The sequence below is a fragment of the Jaculus jaculus genome, chromosome 5 (genome assembly GCF_020740685.1).
Source record: "Jaculus jaculus isolate mJacJac1 chromosome 5, mJacJac1.mat.Y.cur, whole genome shotgun sequence".
In the NCBI taxonomy this organism is placed as follows: domain Eukaryota; kingdom Metazoa; phylum Chordata; class Mammalia; order Rodentia; family Dipodidae; genus Jaculus; species Jaculus jaculus.
Window position 1 is genome coordinate 77,957,212 of NC_059106.1, and position 24,913 is coordinate 77,982,124.

The 24,913-nt window shown below is 45.7% G+C and overlaps 1 long non-coding RNA gene across 2 annotated transcripts in view; it reads left to right on the forward strand.

Moving 5' to 3' along the window:
* The first annotated feature begins 2,411 nt into the window (after nucleotides 1-2,411).
* The window catches only part of LOC123460785, a 62,766-nt gene continuing 40,264 nt past the window's right edge, over nucleotides 2,412-24,913 (forward strand). The window contains exons 1-2 of one of the 2 annotated variants that reach the window (XR_006637195.1): nucleotides 2,412-2,544; nucleotides 2,787-2,906. This is a non-coding gene — a long non-coding RNA (uncharacterized LOC123460785). Of the gene's footprint in view, nucleotides 2,545-2,582; nucleotides 2,907-24,913 lie in introns of those variants that run through there. The other variant, XR_006637194.1, reaches the window with a different exon arrangement.

A 24,913-nucleotide genomic window follows, 5' to 3' on the forward strand; every position in this document is an offset into this window, starting at 1 on the left:
AGCTTAGAAAGGAAAATTTTTACTAGCCACTGGTGTGTGGCACATGCTGGTAATCCCAGGACTCAGGGTGCACAGGGGTGGGAGGAGCTCAAGTTTGAGGCCAGTATGTGCTACACAGTGAGACCCTCTCAACCATAAACACCCACCAGCGATACCCCATGACCTTGAGTTGCTTGGATTCCTGCCCATGACCCATCTTGATGTTCTGAGCTTGGGATTTTCAGAGCCCTATTTTGGGAACCTGTGCACTGACTTCCTTAAGGTCTGTGCAGAGTCCCAACTTTATCAGCTACCATCAGTCTTTCCTTCCTTTGCTTCATCCATTTTGGAGCTTCCCTTTATTCTTCAAAACGTCCCGATCTTGATGGCATCCTTATCTGGTTTCCAGCATGACCACTGACATTTCAGTCTTTTTTTCTTTTTAAGAGAAGGAGAAATGAAAGGGAAGCAATGTGGGAGCTCCGTTTATCATTTCCCAAACCAAAAGCCTGGGTATAGAACTAGGAGAGGAGACCGGAGCATCTCTTGTAAGCATGGTTGGGCCAAATGACCTACCAACTACTTCCTTTGTCTGTGAGGATTTTCCTGGGAGCCTAAATAGAGTGAAAAGTTTGAGATGTAACTTTTATACAATAGGCCAGTGGAGCAAGCTTAGTTTCCTCAGGAAAACAGAATGAGGTGGGACTGACCTCTGAGTTGCTTTAAGCTCACTGAAGACAGGAAGGGTGACAGTGATTCCTGTGGGTCTCTACAAAGACTGTCTCACTCTTAAAATGCTTCATTGTGTGTGACAAGGCCAGTTCAACAGCCTGCTTTTCTGAGGGTTCAGAGCTGTTCCCTTTAAAGGAAAGAAGATGGGCTCCAATCCTCCTGACTCCTAACAGTTCTGCCATGTGGAGCCTGTGATATTAAAAGAGGAATCGACAGCCCAGAGAAGCTCCCATGAGTAAAAACAAACAAACAAACAAACAAACAAAAATCCAAAACCCTTGTTTTCACCAGCCTTCTTGATTTTTTAAACACAAAGAGTAAATGTTCTTGTCAGAAACATTTTCTCTAGGTCCTTCAACAGGAATAGAAACATCGTTGGCTTCTCAACTCACTTCTTGTCTCCTCCTCTTCCTCTCCCCCAGCCCTCTCCCCTATAAATGGGTAGAGGTAAGGCTGGGCGAGGAGTGACAGGCTCCCTGTGGTAGGCTAGCTCTTTGTCACTGAGCCACCTAGGCTCAGTTCTGTGGTGGCTCTGGAAGGGCCAGCTCCATGCTGTGTGACTGGTGACATTTCCTGATGCTATTGCCCAGCCATTTGGTGATAGGCCCAGCTAGCTCTGTGATGACACATGAAATATAGTTTTCTGCTAAAGAGCTGAGGGAGGGGGAGGGGAGGGGCTGCTGGGAGGGGGTAGCTGGCTGGGCCAGGTAAGAGAGCAGGAGAGTCAGGCTGGGTTTCAGAGGTCTTGCCTGTCATGATGGGCTAGGCAAGGGCGCTGGGGCCAGAGCTGGAGGGACCTGTCCCTCTGGTGGCCCTAGGAATACTTAGAGGGGAGCTTGGCTGCTGCCACTACTGATAGTGACAAGAGTGGGGTGTGGTGGTGGAGCAAGCAATCCACAGGGATGCTCTGGGGCTCCAGGGTGAAAAGAAACTGCAAAAGACCATTAGTTTCCCTTTCAAACAGGAGTAAGGTTTAGGAGTTTCGTTTCTTCTCAGTGGAACCTCTTTGAAAGCCAAAACAAAACTAGGATATATGTCACTTGGGTGTCTAAAGTACTTCTTATTTTCTTAAGGCTGGGGGTAGTTCATCCTATACCTTGATTTTCTACCTCTGTGTTCTACACGCCTCCCCCCCCCACCCCGGAAAAATGTAAAAGCCTAAACAACAAAACCTCAATAACAAAATCTTACAAAAAAAAAAGGTCAAATCTGAATTGCCATCAAGACACTAGAGGGCCAGGCAGTTGGTAGGCTTCCTGAACCTTTGTGGGCAGTAAGGGGGGTGGGGAAGCGGGGAGGTGACACTAGCCCTTCCCCCCCCCAACCGCCATGCTGACCAGAATCTCCTGGCTATCTGACCCGTGCACCTGTGTGTTCAGAAGTGAAGCTCTCAATGTTTCCATACCATGTCAATTCACTGACAAGTGCATCAGGAGGCAAACGTGTATGCCTAGTGTCATGCCTTTCGTTTACATGTCTTCTCTCCACGTTATGCGTTACATGCGTGCACATATATATGAAAGAGCACCAATCAGTGATACCTTTGTCTCAGCATGCAATCCTACCATGTGTGACTATAAGCCTAGGACTCTTTCCTGCACTCCCAGTGCTATTCCAAAGTGATAATTGGTGCACTGTATCTTTAAAAGGTTAAAACCTCTTAAAAAAAAAAAAAAAAGGGTCTGGACTCCTAGTGGAAAAGACAAGCCAGGCTTGGGTTGGCTCTGGCTTCAGAAAACAGCTGCTGATTAGATTCCGTGTCTGCGGGCTGAATTTATTCTGGTTTTCAGCAGCAGGAATTCAAGAGGGATGCTTCTGTTTGGGTTCCTGATGGTGATTTATATTTATTCAGAGGAGTAACAGAGGGTGGATCTGTTCCCTGCGCGAGCATGCTCACAACCAGCCGACTCTCCCATTATCCCCTTGCCTAGTTTGGTGCTCCCGTGTACATGGCTATTCCGTGTACATATGTGTGTATACAAACACGCGTGCTTGCCTGGATGGACAGACGTGTGCACGTGTTATTTTTTAAAGAAAATTCTTTCAATAAGGTCTTTACCCCTTACTTGAAACAGGTGTTCACGAAAAAAATGCACAAAATCCTGACTGACCGGAATAGCTCCTGAAGAAGGGTGCTGGGATCCGTGGGGGTCAGAGAACACAGGACCAGCTTTGCCATCCCCGAAAGGCCGAAGGTAGGGGACTCTGGGTTTTTATTCGGCGGATGGATTCCTTGCGCTTTTATTTATTTATTATTTTTTTTTTTACTGATTGTGTTTTCGCCTGCGGGCCGTCACCGGAAAACACCCTCGCGAGCTGCGATTCCATTTTGTCGCCGCCTTTTCCCCAGCCAGGTGTCCGGCGGCAGGGGCGCAGGGCGCAGGGCGCAGGGCGCAGGGCCGGCCCGGGCGGTCCCCGGAGGGCCGAGCGCGCCCCGCGGCCTGTGCTGGCGGCGCCCCGCGCGCCGCGCCTCCCGGGACCCGCCAGTCACCGCCGCTGTGGCCCTGGGCGCGCGGCGTCCGGCGCTGCTGCCCCCAGCTGTGCCAGGGCGCCTGCGGCCGCGGCCCGGGCTCCTGCCCCACGCCGCGCTGGCTGCTGCTCCGGGATCCGCAGGCTCAGGAGTGGTGCCTGTTGTCTGCTTGGTGGAGAAATTGAGAGTGCTGTGATGCTGAGCGACAAGACAGAAGGGGGAGCTTTCCCGCCCCACCAATCCCGCACCCTCAGCCTCAGCCTTCCTGAAAATGTTCCTAAAACCACAGCATACACGAACTCCTATGGTGGTGGTGGTGGGGACAGGGGTGGGGTGTGTGGGGGTGAGTCTTGCCCTTCCACTACCAAAGCAGGTACCCTTTTCAAGATATGCTCCACATTTTACCATCATTTAAAATGGAAGTGCCACTGGTGGTGCGTGTCCCCCCCTCCCCGCCGCCAAAGGGTGTCCTGAGTGTGGTGGACAGACAGCTTGACTCTGGGTAGCTGGGGTAGGGGTGGTGGTGGTGGTGAGGAACTCTAAGGCCAGTTGTTGGCTTCCTTTAAGGTGGCTGGTTTGCTTTACACCACTGGTTGGGGTCAGACCACTTTTGTGGCTTGGCCTGCCTTGAACTCTGGAGCCCATGGCTGCAGGAAGGTCTGGAGATCTGGGTGAGCTACACCTCTATTTGCTTTTGCTTAGCCCCGCGAAGAAGTTTTTGGCAGCCCTTGATCCTGCAAGGCAGTAGCCAAGTGCCCTGTAGCTACAAGGGACACTTGGAATTTGTTAACCCAAGTTTGTTTTCTGCCATTGGGGGGAAGGGCGGAGGAAAGATTGAGACATTTGGCTGAATTGATTTTCCGTGGAAGTGTTCTCCAGCCCGTGGTTGTATGTAACTCCAACTCATGACCAGACTGTATGCCCCACTCCCAGATTCCATGCGTGTTAGCCCCGCCCCTCCCCCACCTCACACTGAAGAAGTTAGGTGCTGCTGTTTTCCATCGTCTTTATGGGATTATATGTGTGCTGGGGATAGGAGAGTATGAGGGGTCAGGAAGGGGTGCTTTGAACGATTTGGGTCTGAAGGGCATGAACAAACTTGTGTATGTGTGTCCCACTTAGGACAGCCTGCCTGCTTTGGGCTTTGGGTTGGTGTTGATCATAGAATTCCTGCAAGCTTTCTGGCCAGGAATTGCTTACCTGAACTCTCATTTAGCAGTGGCACCCCTCTCTGTCTCCAGAGGAGGCTCGGCTACTTCTGCACGGCTCACTGGCCCTAACTCAAAGCACAGAAAGGACATGGAATCCAGGGTGGTCACCCAGCTTTCAGCTGTTCCTCCTGCTTGCACAGGAAGAGCCAGCTGGGGAGAAGAGCCTGTACCACTGGAGGTTCCAGTGTTGCTCTGGGCGGGACTATCTGTTGGAACTGAAAGGAGGTCAGACTTGTGTTGCTGACAGCATGTTTGACACCCGCTTCTTAAACTGGAGGCTGGCATCTTTGATTGGCAGTGTTGGGATGGGTTTTGCAAAGTGGAAAACAGCTGTCCCATTGCGAGGTCTGCAGGCAGGAGAGGAGGAGAACCTTCTTCCTCTCCACTCTGTCAAGGAGCCTGCAGGTCACAGTGTTAATGCAAGGCCCACCTAGCATGACTCTTAGTGACTCAACCCAAGGCTGCTGGATAGATTTATTACTTTGCTGGCAAATGTAGCCCCAGAAGGCTGCAATTGTTTAAGATTATTTATTTATTTATTTTGCTCTCAGCGCCCCAGTGGGTTTGCTGTAAGGACCAACCACTACCCTGTGCTCTGTGGCAGTGGGTCAAGATGTGCCCAGTTGGTGCTATTGTTGAGCTGTCTCCACCCATTGTGTTACAGTGTCAGCCCCCCTCCTGGGAGTGGAGAAGTGTGTGCTGCCCTTGGGCCCCTGCCAAGGGAGCCGCAGGGACATTTAATATGTAAAAGATGCAGGCAAGAAGAAGATGCGTTTAGTCTGAAGTCCTGGCTGATTCCAGGACCTGGCTTGATGGAAGATAACATTAAGAAAGCTGTGTGACAACTAGATAGTGTTTAACTTGTCTCTCACTTCCTGCTCAGCAAGTTCCCTGGTGTCTTTCAGGTTCTTTTCTGCCCATGAAAGAGGCCCCGACAGGCTGTTCTTCATTCTGTTTCCCAAGGAGTCAGAGTATATTTACCAATCTACAACTATACCAGGCAGGCCAGGCAGGCAACCCTGGCTACATACAGAGGACCAGGCAGCTCTGTTCTTCATGTGTAAAGCTAGTAGAACCTTCATAGCCTTGAGAAGAAAATGAGATGGGTTAAAAAGTAGCTGGTGGCTATCAGGCTAGTCCCAAACGGGCCGAAACTCAGCTACAAGTGGTAAAGCAAGAGAGATGTCACGAGTCCATGAGCATGCATTTAATAATGAATTTTATTGCTGATGGAAAGTGACTAAAGGAACAGCCCAGGTTCTTAGAATTTGATATTGTGCAAAGGTTATTAAAGGAGACATATCAAGCATCAGTATAAATAATGTATGAAAAACATAAATGGAAAAAATTAGCACAAAGTTTCAAAGTACAAAACATGGAATTCTAAGATGACTATAAGTGTTCATTATAAATAATTCCATGACATTTATATGTCATATGTATATGACATTTATATATTTTGTTGAGTATCTATGACCCATGTATATAAGGAACAGTTGGACATTTTGTGCATCCTGTTTAAGAAGGCCTGCGCATTTCCTATACCTTCCAAATGCATGGTGTTTAGTGAAGAAAGTACAGCTCTGCCCTATAATCCCCTCCCCACTCAAGCCAGGAGCTTTCAGATAAAACTATGTACAGCGCAGCTGTGAAAGTTAACCGAGAACTTTGTGATCTTTGGTTGGAATTTAGCAGGAATCTACTGACATTAGTATCAGTTATATTTCAGTATGTGATGCTACAGAAAGTCCTGAGGATGTGACATTGAGCCTTAGTGTGTCTTGCTGGGGCCAGAGCCACATGGAGACCTCTCGGGTCTGGAGACTTGCTGCAGCTGGTGGGGAGCTGACTGTAGAAACAAGGCAGCCAAGGTGGTCCTTAGTGACGTGCATTTCTTGTGTCTGTTTAGGGGTGAGGGTTGACCCTGGCCAGTGTGCTGCTCTGTAGAAAAACAAGTTCAGGTTGTTATGACCACACCCCGTCTTAGTGGTGAAGATTACTCAATTCAGACATTGTGCTCAAAACTGGAAGGATGTCTAACTTAAGCGAGCAGTGTTAAGCTTGGCCCAACCCTCTGCTCATTTGCTTGGTTACAGTTTGCTCCAAAACAAAGGCAACAGGAAAAACAAAAGCTGAAGAAGATGAGAGCTGACAATTTTTAAGGAGTATTTTTTTTTTAATTCAGTACATCTGTGGAACATGTGAAGGTCTAATTAAAAGTAAGGGAAGAGCTGGGCGTGGTGGCTCACGCCTTTAATCCCAGCACTTGGGAGGCAGAGGTAGGAGGATTTCTGTGAGTTCAAGGCCACCCTGAGACACCATAGTGAATTCCAGGTCAGCCTGGGCTAGAGTGAGACCCTACCTCGAAAAAGCAAAAAAAAAAAAAAAAAAAAAAGTAAGGGAAGAGTATTACTTGGTATCTACAGATGCTCATTGTTTTGGTCACTTATTTGAAGAGATTCTTAAAGCTGATAAAAGAAAGTATCCATTGACTAGAAGCAGAAATGCTCAGAACTTGCCAAAGATAGAGTGTCTAGGTAGGGGACTAGTTAGTAAAATTTTGTCGTGAAAGCAGGAGGACCTGAGTCAATCCCCAGTGCTCATACAACATACCTGGAGTGTGTCATGCCCCAATAAGCCCAGCCCTGGGGAGGTGGCAGCAAGAGGATCCCTGGAGATCCCTGGGAGTCAGCCTGGCCTAACTGGTGAGCTCCAGGCCAATGGGAGCCCTCAGAGGGCTGGAGGGATGGCTCAGTGGTTAAAGCATTTGCCTGCAAAGCCAAAGGACCCAGGTTTGATTCCTCAGGAGCCATGTTAGCCAGATGTGCAAGGGGGCACATGCATGTGGAATTCATTTGCAGTGGCTAGAAGCCCTGGCATGCCCATCCTCTCTCGCTCTCTCTCCCTCATTCTCTGTCAAATAAATAAATAAATAAATAAATAAATATTTTTTAAAAACAGAGGCGAACAGTGTATCCACACACAGATGTGCATAAACACATGTACACACACACGCGCGCGCGCACACACACACACACACACACACACAATTCCATGTCTATAAGGAAAGGGTTACTATTATAATCAGCTGGAGAAAAATGGATTCCATGAAATCCCAGGGTGGTTGGGAGGGCAGGAGGGTTGGTATTGGTGGTGGATAGTTGAAGCCTCCCTGGGTCCCAGTTGGGAACACATTCTTGGGAGGCAGGGCAATGATGGGGTCCAGCAGTGGTGGGACTCCTCCCTCATTTAAAGCATGATTGAAAGCTAGGGATGGCTGGAACCCCTGTGGAAGAAGTGCAAGGCATGAGCCAAGAACACTCTCAGTCTGAGGAGTAGATGGGAAACCATGGGGAAGTTTTCCATCCTCAGAGAACCTGGAATCTCTCAGCATTTATAGTGCTTGGAATCAGGATTCAAGGTCAAACGTAAAAAAACCAACAAAGATGCAGATATGGCTCAGTGGCTAATGTACTTGCTTGCAAAGCCTGATGACCCTGGTTCAATTCCCTAGTACCCACGTAAAACCAGATGTACAATGTGGTGCATGCGTCTGGAGTTCATTTGTGGTGGCTAGAAGTCCTGGTGTACCCAATCTCTCTTTTTTGCTCTCCCTCTGATTAAATAATAATAATAATAATAATAATAATAATAATAAATACATGGCTATATAACTTGGATGTGAAGAATAACTGATTAAATGATAGAAAGAAATGAAAACATTGTTTAAAAGACATTTTATAAACATGATATCCTCTGAGGAATTGCTGAATTTGTTACTGGTTTCAGTCTTGTCCATCCTCCCAGGCTCAACATTAGCTGGTAAGGCCATGTTGAGATTAGCGGGACCCTGATGAAAATGAATGAACTTGCTACATGGAGGATTTTGAAAACTTCCTCAATCCAGTAGACCCTTGACATTGGACGCGCCTCAAGCCCTTGGCCAAACTCCAAATTTGCAAATGCAGCAATGTTTGCATAGGCACTGGCTTCAGTCCCAGCGGGCCTCAGTGTTTCCTTCAGCATGTACTCAAGGAAAGCTTTTCTTGTCTGTGTCTCTGGTCTCTGGTGGCATCTTGGAATGAGGATGGGATGCTGGACCTTGGAGAAGGCTCCCTCTCCAGCCAAATGGCCCCCTTTGTGTCTGTGGCTCTGTAACAGGCAATTCATGTTTGACTATCAGAAAATAAAAAGGATCTGTTGCCATGGGCTTGACTGTTAGGGGTGGTTCAAAAAAATCTGAAAAAGTCAATGCTGACTACAAATGCCAGTCAGCTGGTGTTATTAAAAAGTTGAACATGTGTGCAGCTCCCGGCTCCCAGGCGCTCCTTACTTCCTGGTCCTCAGTATAGACTTAATACATGGTTAGATATTTCCCCTGACTCAGCAATTCTTGATGAGCGAGCTGGGGCAGCACGCAGCTGCAGCTCGTGGTGGAGTTTAATATGAGAGCATTGCCATAGAAAGCCGGGCAAGAGAGACAGAACTTAGTCGTTTGCTCCTTGCCCTCATCTTAAAGCTTTCAAAATTTGAGAAAGTTCCAAGAGGCTTAGGAAAAGAAAGGAAAGGGAGGGGAGGAGAGGGAAGGAAAGGGGAGGAAAAAGGACTAGGGAAATAGGTCAGTGGTTATAGGTGCTCACTTGCAAAGCTTGTGGGCTTGAGTTCAGTTCCCTAGTACACAGGTAAAGTTGGATGCAAAGTGGTTCACGTGATCTCAACAGCACCTATAACAATGGGAGGTGGAGTCAGGAGAGAATGCTGCTGGCCAGAGAAACTGGCATTCATTTTCAGTGGCAAGAGAACCCAGGTCAAAAGAGGGTAGAAGAAGAACGTGGACACACACTTCAAGGTTGTCCTTTGATTTCCACATGTGCACATGTGTGCACATGCATGCACACACACACACGTGCACACACAGATAAATAGAATGAAAAAAAGAAGGAAAAAAGGAAGGAAGGAAAGAAAGACAGCCTTTAATTATGAATGTGGCAAACCTGAGCAGAATGTGCTCTGGAGGTTAGATTTTGCAGTACATTGCAGACATCCTTGCAAGAATGTTTCTGGAATGATTTGGGGTGAAGCTCTTAGAATGTTCAGTGGATTTAGAGCACCACCAATTACTATGCAGGAGATCATCTTTCACAGACTATGAACAAGAAAAGATATGGCAGGAACTCCAGCAATTCTTTGTGATAGATTTATTATTCTTTCTTTCTTTCTTTTTTTTAAATGTGTAGCCCAGGCTGGCCTCGAACTCCTGATCCTTCCGCCTTCGCCTCTTCAGCAATATCCTACTGCCGTGTGCCACCACATCCAGCTATTATTTCTTTCTTTATGATGTTGTTAAAAATAATTTTAACGAAGGAACCCTAGAATATAAGCATATGCATGCATACACTGCTCGCAAAGAAAAGTCTAAAGAAGAATAGTACTTCCAGCACTCATGTGCTCAGCTGTCAATTTTAAAAATATTTTTGAATTATTTTTAAAATTTATTTGCTAGAGAGAGAGAGAGAAGCAGCTAGACAGAGAGAATGGGTGTGTCAGGACCTCCAGCCACTGCAAAACAAACTCCAGATACAAGTGTCACCTTGTGCATCTGGCTTACATGGGTACTGGGGAGTTGAACCTGGGTCCTTAGGCTTCGCAGGCAGTGCCATAACCACTAAGCAGTCTCTCCAGCCCTCAGCTGTCAATTTGAGAGAAGGAGCATGGCTGTTACTTTTGAAGTTCACTTAGTACTGGCCATCCACTCCCATCTCCTCTTCTCACTGATAACCAGTGTTCCAGACATTTTTGTCTGGTCCTTACGTGTTTCTCTATTACCCTTTTGTATTTGTGTCCCTGGACAACATCTTGCTTAGCTGTGTATTTCTGTGGCCTCCCCTAAATGGTTTTCTGGTGCTCAGTGGATTTTTCTCACATACCAGGAAGGCTGCGTTGGTTGACAAGCAACAGGGAAATCACCATATCAGTCAGTCAACTGTTCCTTATCTGATCCATCTGGAGTGCTCCCCAACACCTCTCCAAGCCCTCCCCTCCTCCCTGAGGGCTCTGTACTTTACCACAGCAGGCATAGAGCACCATGGGCACCAGCCTGTTAGGTGTTTTATTCCTGGTGATCCACATTGTTGAGTGGAGCTGAAATATTTTCATTTTGTTGACTTGTCTAATTCCACTGAATGAATACATCATGGCATATGTGTGTGTGTGTGTGTGTGTAGTATTATTAATGAACACTTATTTCTAGTTTTTTGCCATGACAAATAGTATCATTATAAACATTCTTGTTCAGGCCCTGCTGAGCATGTATATTAACTTCACCTCGGATATATACACCGTAGTAGAAGTGCTGGTCACGGACCATGAGCATTCTCAGTGCTACCAGAGCAGTTTAAAATTCAGTTACCCCAGGTTGTATGACTTTCATCTCAACATAAACTTAATTTCCAATGTGTTGAACCCATTTCTGTACCCAGCTGCAGTGTGTCTGTGTTCCTGTTGCTCAATATTCTTGCTAACACTTGATATTTATACTCAGAATTTTTTTTCCAGTCTTATGGGGCTGTAACATTATCCTATCTGGCTTTAATTTATGGTATTTGATTGCTTTATAACTTTTTATATGTTATTGACCTTCTTATACTACCTTGGGGGGGTGGTGTAGATAAAGTGCCTTAAAAGTATTTTGCTTATTGATTTAAAACTTAAGTAGTTTACATTTTTCCTACTTATTTGTAAGAGTTCTTTTTATATATGCTGAAGGCTATTACTCATAGGTGGTGCAAATATCTTGTAATCTGTGATATCTTTCATAGTTTTGAAGTATATTTAGAGTGGAAGAAGTTTCTGATTTAATATAATAGGAATGTATCAGTCTTTCCTTTATCATTGTACATTTCATGTCCTTTCAAGGACCTCCTGAAGGGCATTTGATGTCTCTGGTTCTGTCTTCTGAAAGGTTTAGTTTTGCCTTTCATGGTTAACATTGTCCCTGAGTGTGATGGTCTAGGTCTCATGCTCTTGGGGCATGAAATATTGCTTAGTGAGATAAGGATCAACCCTTCTTTTCTTAAAAAAATTAATTATAAATGGATCTTTATAAATTGCTTTGCCTGTATTTATTAAGTGGATACACACACACACACACACACACACATATATATACACACACACATATATATACATACATACACATATATATTTGTTAATGTCTGCTAAACTGATTTTTCAATGTTAACCTGCTATCCTACAGTAAACTTGACTTGGTCATCATAGGTCCATAGTTGTATACATTACTAGATTTGTACTGCTAGTATGTTGCTTAGGAGTTGTGGATCTGGCTTGGTGTGGTAGTACACACCTTCAATCCTAGCACTTGGGAGGCCAAGGTAGGAGGATTGCTGTGATTTTGAGGCCCCCTGAAACTACAGGGTGAATTTGAGGTCAGCCTGGGCTAGAGGAAGACCCTATTTCATGTACATACACAAAACAAAGCAAAAAGAAGTTTTGGATCTGTGCTGGTTTTTATTCGTCATGCTCAATTTTCCAGGTTTTATACTGAGTTATGTGACATCTATAACATAAGTGCTGGAATTCTTCTCAAGAAGGGTCTTTGGATGGCTAAAATTCTTCCTTGCTGATTTTAAATTTCTGAGTCATTTCCTTCAATAGCTAATGGGTATTCAGGTTTTAATTTTTCTTGACTAAATTTTGGTAAATTATCTTTTCTTAGGTTTTTCCCACTTTGAGTTTTCAAATTTTCCCCATGACATTATTTGTAATTTGTTTTTATCTTTTAAGTTCTGTTGCATCTGTGGTTGTTATATCTATCCCCTTTTTCATATATAAAAATTGAGGATGTGCTTTCTGGTAGTTTTGCTTTAATCTTCTCAGAATTTTGTTACTGTTATTAATTTCTTTAAAAATAGTTGTTTACTTTTTATTTATTTATTTTTTCAGGTCTTTAAAATATTTTATTTTTATTTATTTATTTGACAGAGTAAAAGGGGGTGGGGAGAGAGAGAATGGGTGCGCCAGGGCCTCCAGCCACTGAAAATGAACTCCAGACACATGTGCCCCCTTGTGTATCTGGCTAACGTGGGTTCTGGGGAATTGAACCAGGACCCTTTGGCTTTGTAGGCAAACACCTTAACTGCTAAGCCATCGCTCCAGCCCTAGTCTTTTTTATTTTTTTGAAGCAAGGTCTTACTCTAGTCCATGCTGGCCTGAAACTCACTATGAGGTCCCAGGCTGGCCTCAGTCTCACGCAATAATCCTACCTCAGCCTCTGAGTGCTGGAATGAAAGGAGTGCACCTCCATGCCCAGCTTTGGTTAGTGGCTTCTGATAGACCTTGAAGTTCATTTCTTATAATTTTCTTTAAGGCCAGTCTGCTGGTGACTAGGATTTTGTTTGCTTGAAAACTCGCTAATTTCCCTTTTGTTTTTGAAAGAGATTTTGTTGTTATATAAATTCTAGTCTGATGGTTAATTTTTTTCTCCAGGCAGGTATTATTATTATTATTATTATTATTATTATTATTATTCTGTTTTCCATGGTTGTCTGTGACGTCTGTCAGTCTTGCCCTTGAGAATAATCTGTTTTTTTTTTTTCTCTCTCTGGCTACTTTTAAATGTTTGGTGTTTAGTATTCTTTGGTTTACAATCTCTGTTGGCGTTCATTTTTTTTGTGTGTGGCGCTGGGGTTTTGAACGCAGAGCCTCCTGAATGTTAGGCATGCACTGCCCTCTACTACGGAGCTGTATCCTCAGCTCCTCATTGCATCTTATAACCAGAGTTCCCAGTTTTCAGACCCCTTGGTTGTGTCTTTTACCTCTTGTGGGGAATTCCCTTTGGCCCTGTTCCCACGAGGCCACAAAGATGAAGAAGCCAAGGTCACTGTGATTGGCAAATGTCCACAAGCTGGGTCAGGGTTGACCTTCCTCCTGCGCTCCAGCTCTTACGCAGTTTTGCTAACATTTCTTTGGTTGTATTGTGCTATGCTTTTGTTCTGTTTTGGGACAGGACATCACTCTATACCCTGGCTTCCCTGGAACCCGTGGTGATCCTTCTGCCTCTGCCTCTGCCTCTTGAGGACTTAGAGTACAGGTTGAGCCATCATGCCTGGATGCTTGCTAACATTTCACACAAACTCTCCAGCTCATTAGACGTCTAAAAAGATTTTTTTTTCTGGCTTAGCCGTTAAGACATTTGCCTGCAAAGCCAAAGGATCCTGGTTCAACTCTCCAGGACCCACGTTGATGCACAAGGCACAGGCATCTGGAGTTCGTTTGCAGTGGCTGGAGGCCCTGGTGCATCCATTCTCTCTTTCTCTCAAATAAATAAAATATATTTTTAAGAAGATTTTTTTCTGTAGTATCCAGTTTTATTGTCTTTAGTACAGTTGGTGACCTAGTCCACTATGGTGCTGGAAATAAAAATCCTAATAGTTCTCTTTAAAACAATAAATGTTCATACATGCTACCCATGAAGGATCCTGTTGAGGGATGCATGTATACCCTCATGTTTATTGCAATGGTCTGTGCAGTAGTTAAATGGAATAGTCTTTATAATGCAGCAGGCTCCTCCTAGACCAAGACAGAAGCCTCATTGGTGGCCGTAGGGTTTTAAACCTGACAGGGATAGTCTTTCCAGCATAGGAGCCGGTGACACTGCGTAGGGAACAGTCTCTCTTACATGCACAAGTGCAGACACTTCTGGCGATTTAACTACTCTCTGTTAGTACTTTGAGCTAGCTGATAGAATTTGGGTTGATTTTCAGTTCCACACATTGGCTGTCCTCTTTGGTGGGATATTCCTCCTGGGCACAGCCATTCTTAAACTTGAAACAGAGTAAGTCGGGTCCAGCAGCAGCCTCTCTCATCCTCCACTTACTGGAGTCTCAGGATGGTCCACCTTTTCTCTGATGGATGTGTCTTTCTATTCTGTCTTAGCCAAGCGTTCTACCTTCATGGTACTCTTTTCTCTCCAATATCAGGAAAGTATAAGAAATTCTCTTGTGTGTGTGTGGCAGCAGCGGAGTATCCAATTCTCCAAGACTGGCTCTCTCGCCTTCCAGAAAACAGGACCGGGAGGGAAGCTGGCATCCTCATAGACTCTCACTGTCCGTGTTTCTTGGTTGCGCTTGGCTGAACACCACGTTCATGGCCATGGCTAAGGGACTTCATAATGCTCTTTGTCCAAGGGGTCCCAGATGATATCTGTGCTGGGGCTTGCTCCCAGGGCAGGTGGGTCCTGCTGCTCGCTTCCTGGTGTACTTCTGAGCATAGAGCATTCGGTTCATCACTGTCTCCTTCCCTTCCTGTGAGCCCACTGGTGAGGGTGGGCCATAGCAGATGGATGTTCCTTGTTGCCAGGAACCTCCTGCAGCCTGGGGGCATTAACAATGCCAGTATCACTTCTGTTCCCACCATCTCTAGTGCCTTCTTGCCCTGTGAACATCTCTATTCATTCTCATCCAGAAAGGGCGGGGCTGCATCTGATGTGGTGCTGCCTTAGGTGGCTGTGTGAGGAACTCGGCCCCAGTGTCACGCTTTGCTGAGCTCACCTTGCTGTGTCCTCAGAGAAAGGCGATGCTGCTTGCCATGCTTTCTGTGCCTTCTCTCTTCCTGCTGTGACCTGTCGCCCCCATCGCACACCCGAATGGAGGGAACGATTCTTCCCAAAGCACAGTAATTCTTGAAAATAATCTCTCTCTTTCTTTTAATACATGCACACTTTGTGCTTGGGAGGCAGAAGGCATCCAGTGCCAGTGAAGGCTTTGTGGGTTTGCCAGTCTTCTCTACAGGTCTCCGGCCAGTTCTGTAGAGCATCTGCCCCTATGAAATAGGCAGAGACCCACTTGGCGTGGATATCTGATCAATTCACTCATTTGTAATAGCAGTCCTGGAAATTCCTGGGATCCTGGGGCCTGCCAGTTAGGTTTGGTTTGGAAAGGAGCCTTTGGAGGGAAAGAGGGAACAAAAGGGAAAGGGAAGGAGAAACGAAGGAAAGAGGCAAAGAAAAGAGGAAGGAGAGATGGAGGAAGAGAGGGAGGGAGAAAAAGAGGGAAAGGAAAGAGAAGCCAAACAAATGGAAGGGATACATACAACTCTCATTCCTAGCTCCAGAACCCAGCACACCTCAGTTAGGACTGTGACATAGTGTGTCATTTTTAAATCAAATATAATTTACACATAATAAAGTCCCCAATTTCAAAAATGAGCTTTGATAAATGTCTATACCTGTGTAGCTATTACAAGCATGTGCTGCCAGGCCCAGCCAGAGCTGGGGTTTGTACACAGGGAACCTGGCTCCAGAAAGAAGCCTCTCCTCGCACACCACATTGTCAACTGTGCTGAAATACACTCATGTGGCTCAGGAGTTACTATTGCTCACTTGGCGTACACTACATTCCACAGGGTGCTCGGCTCTTAGCCACTGACGGTGTGTTGTGTTTAGTGGTGCCCTGCGCATACATCATTTGAGTGGCAGAGAGTGCTTATTGACACTTGTTTGGGGAGTTCACTTGCTGCCCTTCTGTACTGCTAGAAGAAGTCATTCTAGAGTTGGAGACAGTTTTTGGAGGATAGCGTGCAGGGAGAAAGTTCCTGCCTTCCCTTTCTTGTTTGTTTCTTTCCACCTTTTGTCCAAACAGAGGCTTAAACATCACCCTTGTACCTGGTACTTTCTATTTTCCTATACGCTATGGTCTCATTTTCCATGAACAATGTTTATCAGTCACACGGAGTGTTGCTGGAGGATGGGTACAACCACATCCTGCCCTGTCACCTAGCACCCTATTCCCAGGACCTTCCTGCTTCCCTTCACCTCTCATGTTATTCGTCAGACTGGCTAGGTAGTGGCCTAGAGCCCTGTTAAAGATCCCAAGGACCATCTTTGTGATTTTCTCCATTTTTGGAGAGAAATTTGGACATAGAGTTCCCTCATTTCCTTTTATTAAATAATTAATTTATCAGAGATTGAGAGAGAAAGAGGCAGAGAAAGAGTGTGTGTGTGTGTGTGTGTGAGAAAGAGAGAGGGAGGAACTATATGGGTGTGCCAGGGCCTCTAGCCACTGCAAATGAACTCCAGACACATGTGCTTTTGTACATTTGGATACTAGGCCATTGAGCCTGGGTCCTTAGGCTTTGTAGGCAAGTGCCTTAGCCACTAAACCATCTCTTCAGCCCATTTCTCTCATTTTTGTATATTGAGATTGAAAGTTTTTCAATTAGTTAATCTGTAGTCAACTTGTAATCTTTAAATCATGTTTTAAAAATATTTTTCTTAAGAGAGACTGATTGAGATGGGGAGGGGGTATGGTGGAGAGTGGAGTTTCAAAGGGGCAAGTAGGGGGAGGGAGGGTATTACCATAGGGTATTTTTTATAATCATGGAAGTTGCTAATAACAAAATTAAAAAAATATTTTTCTTAATTTTTTTGTTTATTTATATTTATTTATTTCAGAGTGACAGAGAGAGAGAGAGAAAGAGGCGCCGGGCAGGGGGTGGGGGAGAGAATGGATGCAGTCACCACTGGGTCATTTGAAGCACTACATGACTGCTGGACCCCATGGCTCTGACTAACCCATGGTGGAAATATTCTAGAAAGAAGTAAAATCAAAGTTGGTGCAAGGGAGGAAATGTGGGTCTAGAGGACAAGGAAAGTCCCTGCCTTGACTTGATGGGGGACAGAGTCTGTGCAGGTGGTCGGTCCGCAGGCTGCCCTGGTCTTCAGAGGCTGTACCGTGTTAGGACTTGAGTGTCTTTCTGCATGAGTTCATAGGGACTGGCTATCCTTTTAAGAAAGCATCAAGTTCCCCAGTGTTTGGTTGGGCTGATTACTTCCTTGCTTTTGCTCACAGTCCCGACCATACTGAAACTTGTGGGTTTTTCTCTTTGTCCCAGCTCACACTTGCGAAGTTAGTTTCTGCTTGTGAAAAGTGGCTGTCAAGGAGACTCTACCAGCATGTTCTAAGAGTGTGTTACACAGCTTGGTGAGGCCTGGCTATCTGTTAAATGTAGGCAATGTTTCACAAACAATTCCAAATGGACACACTGCAGACCTTCAGAAGTGAACATGCAGGAGACAAGGGTAGCCTTTAGTGTTGGCTTAGAACAGAGAATAGTTTGACTTCTCAGTAGCACTGGCCAGTGGTCAGTCTTCCACCCACAACATCCACACACATCATATTGAAAGTGTGAATGGCATCCTCACTAGGGCTCCCTTTGAATTTCTGAATTAACATGGGAGGGTTGCTGCATGTTTTAGGAGTGGAAGGGTTTGAATATACTTCTCTGGGATGCAGATGGGAAGTAGCAAAAACAAGTGGCCTGATCCTTGCTCTCAGTGTTCAAGGTTAATACAAACACCATGAGAAATGCAGAACGAGAATTGAGATGTCCCCTTTGCAGCACATCTTTATACTTGGTACTTCAGGTGCCAAGAATGTATCCTAAGTTGTGCCACCAAAGGCGGTCCTATAACAGGTGACACGAAAGCATGAGCTATGGCGCCAAGCTGTCATATTCTGGTTCCTCCTCTTAGGTAATTCAGATGGTTGACATTTCTGTGCCTCAGTTTCCTCCTCTGTAAAGGGGAGAAGGGTTAATGCTGTGGTGTAGAATACATAGAAAGACTGAGTGGACTCCTCTGTTCACAGTGCTGTGAAGAGTGCTGGGCATATAGGGATTCCTATGCAAGTTTTGTTGAAGGTATGAAAGGAGCCTTGCTCTCTGGGAGCTGATGGGATTGCTGTACAGGTTTTTGAGCCAGACAGCGGAGAGTTAGGGCGTGAGCCCAGTACTCGGTGGCCCTCGAGCCAGGTCGGCACCAGTAACATTTTAGGTCATATGGTTGCTTTGTGGGGGCTGCTGCCCTGTGTCCTGTGCCCTGCAGCATGTGAAGCACCGTCGCTGGCCTCTGTTCACAAGATGCCAGTGGCAACCCCTGCCTCTGGTGGTGACAACCACGGATGTTTCCAGACATTGCCAAATGTCCCCTGGGAGATGAAGTTGCTTCCATTTGAGAACCACTGGGTCAAGGCCTTAACACTCCTCAGGATTTGCTAGCAGTTTCTCAGCTCCAACTTCATTCTTTATGTGTGTACTGTATGTATGTTGTGTGGTTTGGGATGGTGTATGCATGTATTCGCACAGATGCACTATGTATGTTGTGTGGTTTGGGATGGTGTATGCATGTATTCGCATAGATGCACATGGCCCATGTACACGCATGCAGAGGCCAGAGGAAACTGCTCGACATCCACCTGTGTGATTCCTCTCACCAGATCTGGAGCTGCTGCTTTCTCTGGTCAAGCTTGCTGACCAGGGAGCTCCAGTAATTCTCTAGACCCACTGCCCACGGGACTGGAGTTACAGGTGTGCATGGCCATGCCTAGCTATTAAGGTGATGCTGGGGAATCAAACTCGGCAATCCCATCTTCTCAGGCCCTCATGCTTGCATGGCAAGTGCTGCTGCCCACTGAGCTACCTCTCTAACTCTCAATCCCAAGTTCAAAGCCTAGTTCTTAATAGGTATTGGTACTCATTACTATTTTATTTTTGTTTTTTTTTTATAAAAAAATTGTTTTTATTTATTTGACAGAGAAAGAGGGAGAGAGAATGGGCACACCAGGGCCTCTAGCCACTGCAGATGAACTCCAGACGCATGCACCCCCTTGTGCATCTGGCTAACGTGGGTTCTGGGGAATCAAACATGGGTCCTTTGGCTTTGCAGGCAAATGCCTTAACTGTCAAGCTATCCCTCCAGGCCCCCTCGTTTTTTTGTTTTTTTTTTTTTGAGGTAGGGTCTCACTTTAGCTCAGGCTGGCCTGGAATTCACTATGTAATCTTAGGGTGGCTTCGAACTCACAGCGATACTCCTACCTCTGCCTCCTGAGTGCTGGGATTAAAAGTGCACACTACTATGCCTGGCTCCTTTTATTTTATTTTATTTTTTTTTTTTTGAGGTAGGGTCTTACTCTAGTTCAGGTTGAGCTGGAATTCACTATGTAGTCTCAGGATGGCCTTGAACTCACGGTGATCCTCCTATCTCTGCCCTCCAAGTGCTGGGATTAAAGGTGTGCACCACCACGCCCGGCTTTACTCGTCACTATTAAAATGGTTCTGCATGCAGTCTTAGACTGTGGAGTCTCAGCTATATACTTGAGCTCTCTCTCTCTCAGCCAGAAGGACATTTGGGTAAAACATTGATCTCACGGTGGGCCAGGTAGCATGCAGATTTGGGATTCTCCCTGCAGCAGCCAGCCACACTGTATGCCCTGAGAACATGGCTTAATTGGTTTAAGTGGACTTGAACTGTGAAGGATGCCAGAGCAGAGGGCCAGTGACCAGGAGAGAGCTGCTAGTAGATGCCCATCAACACCCCATCTTGAAGCTGCCTCCCTGGGGCTGGTACTTATTCTCATTTGCACATATCCAGGTTTCCCCTCACTTCCCACTCTTCCTTGCTCTTCTTTCAGCTTCAGAACCTCTCCATGGAGCAGGGATGAGCTGTGGTTAAGTGTCGAGGCAGGTGCAGGGTGGGTGAGCACAGCTGCTGCGTCTGTGGCACCCACCTGCTGCTTCTGCTTCTCAGCCCATTTATAAAGAATACGTCAGCCAGCCACGTGGTGTCCCGACCAGATTTGTAGAAAAGTCAGTCAGCACTGCATGTTACTCTTAGCAGGAGAGGGGCTGGGGACCAAAAGATACAAATACATATTCATATAGTGTGTGTGTGTGTGTGTGTGTGTGTGTGTGTGTGTGTGTGTATGTGCGCGCGTGCGCGCAGGTGCGCGTGCATGTGTAAATTAAAAGGCAAAGCTCTACTGTTTGGATCCATTTAAAGAAAGCTATGTGAGTTGTACTCAATCCCTTGCTTTTTGTAGGTTAGTTTTATATCAGTAATCACAGCTCAGTGTCCAAAAGTTTTAGCTCTAATTTAGGTCCTGGGTTTCCCTTATTTCTCCAACACACTCCATTCCTGTTCAGCAGAAAGGTGGTATTTGCTCTCATGCGGAATTGCCAAGCACAGATACTGTCAGGAACCAAGCAGCTTTCTAGTGCTGACTGATCTAGTTATGTGGGTGTTCCCTTTCAAATCTCCCGCAGATATGTCCTGTGAGCTTGATGCCTTCCCTTTCCCACTGAAGGCTGCGTCTTTGCGGGAACAATGAAGTCAGGACGAGAGGACAGGAGTGCTATAGCACACTGTGGAAGACAGCTCATCAGGAGACACAATTAACCTCAGCCTACCCTCGAGGGCTGCCTCCTCCTTCTCCGCCCAGTAGATGTTCAGGACAGAGAAAGCAGAGGACCACTGGCTTCTGAAAAGTACTACAAGCAAGGATTTTCTTCTCTAGCTGGAGGGAACCCTACTTCAACTGACATCTTCTGAGTGCTAGCTGTGCTAGGGACACACTGAAGACAGCTGTGGAAGCCACTGGTCCAGGGGGCCAAAGGGAGATTGATGCCTCAATAGCCTGGCTCGCGACGTGCTAACACACCCTCATTCCTCCTGCTCCCTGGCATCACCATCCTGTGGTTGGAAAGCATGCTTCCATGGAAGCAAGTTTTGTGGTTTGACAAAGTTTAATTAAAACTCTATATCCTTCCTCCTGTACTTGGATGCCAACTCTCTTTTGTGAGTAGAAATAACTGACCCTTGGCGTTGGAAGGTCCACCTGGAACTTTCAGTGTGAGGCCCGTCAGATATTTCCCAGGGTTTAAGTGTGTTCCTCACATGGGCTGGAGTGGGGTTGTAGAGGAGGGGCAGCGAGTTTGAGCGCATGACTCCTACACAGGTCAACTTTCATGGAACAGGACCAGGTGGGGCTGGGAGCAGGGCATTCCTTCCTGAGAAGTGCTTCTGTGTGTCAGAGGCAGTGGCCTTTGGAGCTTTGAGGCCTCTGGTGAAGACCATGGCAATCTTGGCAGCCCATGACCAGGTTAGAGGCCCCTGTGATCTTAGAATACAGGAGGCTGGGTACAGACTTGATTCCCCAAGCAAGGCTCAGCAAGAGAACTGAGTCAGTGTCCTCTCAGACCCAGCAAAACGAGGGACTATCTTCCCTATCCCACTTAAGCCTGGGATGGCAGAAGCCCTGTGGAGTGGGAAGTCCCAGCAAAGACTTGGAAATCACACGCACCTAACAGTGTGTGAGTGTCTGTGTACACATCTGTAAGAGACAAATAGCCTTGATTTTGGAGCTAATATTTTCTACTCCTTCCTTTCTGAATCTTTTCTTGGAGGTGATGGAGTCATTTCCTTGGCTCGTGTGTGTGTGTGTTGACACCCTAATTCTGTTGGCAGCCCCCTTTGTTCCCCCTTTGTCCTCTACTCTTCTCTTTAATATCCCATCTCTTCACCCATCTACCCCACGGCCTGAGAACACCCCTACTATGTCTCAGAAGGGAAGATTTCCTGTCACTTGAGCTGAAAAACAGAATGGGTGATGTGAGAGCATCTGTGCCTTCAACGTGCAGTTCAGAAACCACTGTTTTCCCATGACTATGGAACATTAAAATGTGCGGGTTTATTTTATGTCATATTAATTTAAATTGAAATAGCTACAAATGGCTAAAATAGTGGCTACTGTTTTGGTCAGTGCAGGTCTAGGCAAGGTGGCACAGGGAGAATCAAGTTAAGTTGCATTCTGCTGTGTGAAAATGGAATTCTTGATCATTGACTGCTCCAGGTGCTTTTCCAGCAGTCATGTTTTGTCAGGTTGCCTACTCAGGTCTTCAGACAGCCTCTTGCCTGTCTGCCAGGGGAGATGGAAGACCAGTGTGTTGGGGATAGTGGTGGAAACCTAGCTTGCCATTCCAGACACTGACCCTGTAGCCCAGGCTGCCCAATGGATGACGGGGACCTGACATGCAACATTTAGGGGATGACAGAGTCAAGTGGCCAAGTCCTCCAGCCCTGGATTTCCACTTCTTGGCTAGGGCATTTATTTTAGTAGAGATGAACTGAGATTTTTTTTTTTTTCTTTTTGGTATGGCCTGATGTGTAGGCAATTTGAAAGACTTACTTTGCTTTGCTTTTTTTTTCAAGATAGTGTCTCACTCTAGCCCAGGCAGAATTGGAATTAACTATGTAGTCTCAAGGTGGCCTCAGACTCATGGTGCTCATCCTGCCTCTGCCTCTGCCTCTGCCTCCTGAGTGCTGGGATTAAAGATGTGCACCACCACACCTGGCTTGGAAGACTTCTTAATTAAAAAATATAAAATAAAAACATGCATTTAGGTACCGTGATTACTATATAGAATAAACAATGACATCAATATAAGTTTAAGAAGCTGACACGTATAGAATCTTTGATAAACCCAGAAGAGTAACAAAGCATTATCACTAATTCCTTCTCTAACCTCTGTGATATTTTCCCTCCATATCTTTTAGCAGAATACCCTTTGATCATTTCTACATGTAACAATCATTTTGTGGTTTTTCTAAAGGAAGGCTGAAAAGATAATTTCGTTTTCCATCCAGCATGGTTGACAAGATTTAGTCTTTGTGATTGACAGCTACTGTGCATAAAAGAAGTTTTCAGACATACATTCACATTTTTGCTTTACTGTTCCAGGTTTGAGTTCTATAGTGTAGGAAATTCAGTGAAATCTATTGTACATAATTCCAACCAAAAGGGAGGAAAATGCCTGACATATTTATACCTGTATTCATTGTATTGCCAAATATATTCCCAACAGGCACAAACTTCCCACTTCGAGTAGGCATCCCTGAAAACTACCTTCTCCTCCTCCTACTCTTGTATCTAGGTGCCTGATGCTTGGGAGGCATTTCCACAGACTAGTTCCTGCTCTGTTTCTGTCATGTTTTTCTTCCTTAACTCTCATCCTCCGATGCCCAGTTCCTTACAGTAGAATCTGGATAGCATAGAGCTGGAGGAAGCTATGTGGACAACTGTGGGGACAGCTGGCAACTAACTTGACTTTGTATTGAAGTGGCTGTGCTGGTCTGGTGGTGCGGGTTCAAAATCCCAGATACTTGGGAGGTCAAGACAGGAAGATCAAAAGTTCAAAACTTCCCTTGGGATGACCAAGTGAGCTCAAGGCCAGCCTAAACAATTAAGACTGCTTTCTCTGGCAAGGCTCCACCACCTTAAGGTTCCACGACCTTCCCCAAACAGCATCACCAACTGGGGACCAAGTGTTGAAATATATGAGCCTATGGGAGACATTTCACTCTTTTAAGGTCTTTCAAGCATGAGTGTTGGGAACAGCTGTGCCCTAAAGGTAACCTTCTAAGACTGGTGACACAGGAAGGGGTAGCAGAAATGTAAATTGTCGACCTTCTAACTTCCTGTCCCCAAAATTTCCATTCTCTACCCTTCCTGTACATCAGTATCAATGACCTGTGGTCTTGTGATGGTCAGTGATGGCCATGAAATTGGCCATGTGAATTCACTGTGGGGATGATGCACCTCTCCTAGTGCCATAGCTGTACAGGTAGCTGGCTGGATCTGGAAGGGATGATTCTAGTTTGGGGCCACGTGTAATGCTATTTTCAAAGCTGGGCAGAGAAAAAAATTACTGCAAGGGGTTCACCCACACATGGACAGCATTGCCCTGTGCATGGAAAAATAACATGCTACTCATGTTTCCTTAAGTCTTTTCAGTCCTTCTCCCCAAATTTCCTTTTATTTTATTTTTTGTTTTGTCAAGGTAGGGAAATTTACTGTGTAGTCTCATGCTGGCTTCAAACTCACAATGATCCTCCTACCTCAGCCTCCCGAGTGCTGGGATTAAAGGTGTGTGCCACCACACCTGGCTCCTTTTTCTTTTTTGGAGTTGGAGTTTATTAAGAAAAAGCTTTTATTTTATTTCATTTTTTAAAATTAGCAAACAAAGTTTGGACTTCATTACAGTATTTTGTGCATACTTTGTTTTTTTAAAAATTTTTTTGTTTATTTTTATTTATTTATTTGAGAGCGACAGACAGAGACAGAAAGAGGCAGATAGAGAGAGAGAAGAGAATGGGCACGCCAGGGCCTCCCGCCACTGCAAACGAACTGCGTGCGCCCCCTTGTGCATCTGGCTAATGTGGGTCCTGGGGAACTGAGCCTCGAATTGGGGTCCTTAGGCTTCACAGGCAAGCACCTAACTGCTAAGCTGTTTCTCCAGCCCCATACTTTGTTTTGTTACTCCTCCCCCCTCACTCCTCTGGCCCCTCCCTGCTTTTCCCTCCCACCCTAAGACCCCCATTCCACTTTCATGCCACATGTACTATTACTCTCTTTTTTCCTTCCCCCATTAAGACCTCCTTTTCTCCTCTCAGAGACACCTATCTAGTTTCATGAGCTATAAACACACCCCACAGACATATAGGCACATACGTAAACATTAAACCAAGACCTGCATATGGGAGAATATAGGCAGTGTTTGTCTTTTTGGGTCTGGGTTAGTTCACTTAATGTAATAATTTCCATTTTCATCCATTTTTATGGTTGAATAAGGTTCCATTGTATATATGTATCATATTTTCTTTATATCCAAA